The following is a 2,987-nucleotide window of genomic DNA, read 5'->3' as shown; positions in this document are numbered from 1 at the left end:
CTGTTCTAAGCTGTCTTCATTGGATGAGCCAGGTTGGCAGAGGGAGCCAACTGTGTTAGATTCAGTGTCTCTAGAAGGAGATCTGGCTCTGAAAACTTTCTCTTGGAAGCATAGAAGTTTCTCTGGCTCACATTTGGTGTATGATAGCAAGTATTGTATTAAAGGACCACAGCACTAGGAAGTTTGAGGGATACTGACTTAGAAGCATGTCTGGTTCAAGGATGTCTGTTGATCTCAGGACAAAACAAGCCCACCCAACACAATAGCAGCATCACTTGCACCTGGATCAATATCTGTACCTGCACCTGTACCTGTACCTGCACCTGCACCTGCACCTGCACCTGCACCTGCACCTGCACCTGCACCTGCACCTGCACCTGCACCTGCACCTGCACCAGCACCAGCACCTGCACCTGCTCACCAGGATAAGTGTGAGGAAGAACACACAGAAAGAGGACAAAGGGCGACTGAGACATAAGCCACATGCTTGTAGCTTTTTCCCCAACCTTCACTCTAATCAGGACAATAATTATTACTAGTGTCTCCCACATTCATTCATTATATCACTTCCCTCCTACAAACCACCCATTCCCCTACTTTCTTTTTTAAATCTCCTTCATAACTGTTCTCCGATCACTTCTGTCTTTCCTTCCTGTCTCCCTATCTTATCTTTCCTTATGAAGAATACTCTGGAAGGTACACAGTAGGTACTCAATTGTAGTTCTTTAAATCAGTGAGTCTGAAGAAGAGAATGAATTTCCCTCAAAAGGCTCAAGTTCTGCATTCATATGTGATTCTATAAAGGTTCCACTTCCAGCGTGTTCCGATCAGGCAGAGACACAAACTCAACGGCAGTAGTTGTGCGAGTGATTTTCTACCTAATTGACACACTAAATGTAGATAAATCACCAGGAGCAGATGGCATTCACCAGAGGGAAGTAGAGGAACTCAAGGGTGAAATTGGGGGATTGTTGGCCAAATATGTAAGTGTTCATTACAAAGGGATGTGATGGCCCAGCAAACTAGAGAGGCAGGCTATGCCTCCCACGGGGCCTTGGGGGCACTGCTGACCAGAATGGCGAGATGGGAAGCCAGGCCAGCTGACCAAGTTTAGAATAAAGAGGACCACCTCACAACAAAACACTATTTGTGGAGGAAAACTTTTTGGTTGCATAGGGAAAACATTCCTGCTTCAGTAGTCTAGAGTTCTCTACGGGGCATAGTCAGAGACAAAGACGAGGCAGGGGCAGACATGAGTCTAAACTTTCAAATTTATCTACCAAAAGAAGTTCACACACACACACACACGCACACACAGAACCAAAAATCAAATCATCCTAGACTAGCTGTCTTTGAAGAAACTCTCATTTAAGATAGGCAAGAATATATAGCTAATGGTAATTTATAACCACAAAGATTGCTTTGACTTCTCAAGGACACTTCAAGAAGATTACTTTTGTGCTAGATGGCCATGCAATCAGACTGCTCTCATAGTGTTTCATCTTTGATCAGAGAAAATGTATTTTAGTGTTTGTGTGTGTGTTTAGTTCCCATGGAGGCAGAGAGGGCATCAACTCCTCCAGAGCTAGAGTTACAGGCAGATGTGAGCTAACTGATATAGGTGCTAGGAATCAAAGCAGGATCCTCCGTGAAAACAGCTCTTGCTGGCCTATTTCCCCATATCCCTTTTTCCCCCCAGAGGGTGAAAGTTAATACAGAAACACCTAACTGGTCAGCATGTTGAGAAGTACCCAGTGAGTGTTCTAACTTAAACAAGATATCCATAACCCCCTTACAAAACCCTTAAGAACATCACAGGAGTGGTGATAGAAAGACTGTGAGAGCCTTCTTTCCTGGCAGGGGAGACACCATGATCATGAAGGTGGTTATCCTAGGGTAAGACTTATCCATTGCCCTCCAGATGTGCTGGCCCCTGCAATTTCTGCAAATGCCAGAAACTTGCATGCATAATTTGTGGTAGTAGAGAGCGGCTTTCATGATCTCCCCCCACTCCAAACGAAAGCCTCTAAGAGCCAGAAGGAGGACTGTGAAACACTGTGTTCTGAGTATGATCTGGGGATGATCTGGCCCCTGCAATCATGAGACACACAGCATCTGTGGCTAGTTGTATAAGATTTGTATGTGCATATATTGAGTCATTGTTCACACCAGAACTAGAAAATAATATGAAATAAATAACTCTTTAAAAAATATCTTTAGGCTTTATTTCAGTCTCCAACCCCAGCAGGCATCCCCAGCCATCCCAAAACCTACTCATGTTAGGGAAGCAGGTAGACTGCCTGCAGATCTTCACCTCTTCTTTTGCTCCTCCAGATTCAACTTCTTATTCTCACCCTCATCTCTGTAGCTGAACATATGTTGCAGTCCCCCTTTCTTTTCTGACCCCATCCCCAATAGTTCAAAAAGATCTCCTCCAACCTTCATTCCACCAAATCATGCCAGTATCCCAGCCTCTAAAACCAGTAAGTATTCCCTGGGAACACACCAGCTGAACAGGCCAGGGAAACAGGGCCACAACAGAAAACTTCATATCAGGCAACACACAGCCATCACACCCTCTTTAAATCCAGACAGGAAAAAGAAACCAAGGAAAAAAACACCCACCCAACAAAGCCAAAGCCAGATACCAGCGCCTAGACCTGTAACCCTATAAATCCCAGATGCCTAGACACTAGAATAAAAACACAATCGATAACAACCAGGTCGATATGTCTCTACTAGAGCCCAGAAACCTGACCACAGCAAACCCTGACTATTTCATCAGAGCTGAGGCACAAGAAAAAGACCTTAGAACAGCCTGTATGAAGATTGTAAAGGTTCTTGAAGAGGATGTGAATCAATGCCTTAAAGACATCCAGGAAAATGCAAGCAGACAGTAAGAAGAAATAAAGAAATCCGTTGAAGAAACACAGAAAAACACAGACATTGGAATAAAACTGTTCAAGACCTGAAAATGAAAATAGAAT

General features: G+C 44.0%; 1 non-coding gene across 1 annotated transcript; it reads left to right on the top strand.

The window, feature by feature from the left end:
• Positions 1-1,845: 1,845 nt before the first annotated feature.
• LOC115029780 (U1 spliceosomal RNA) lies at positions 1,846-2,011 on the top strand. Its single transcript, XR_003835346.2, has one exon. It is a non-coding gene; the product is annotated as a U1 spliceosomal RNA (small nuclear RNA).
• The last annotated feature ends 976 nt before the right edge of the window (positions 2,012-2,987 follow it).

The sequence above is a fragment of the Mus caroli genome, unplaced genomic scaffold (genome assembly GCF_978045245.1).
Source record: "Mus caroli unplaced genomic scaffold, Mus_caroli_1 scaffold_18, whole genome shotgun sequence".
Lineage (NCBI taxonomy): Eukaryota > Metazoa > Chordata > Mammalia > Rodentia > Muridae > Mus > Mus caroli.
This window is presented reverse-complemented; position numbering and strand designations above follow the sequence as displayed.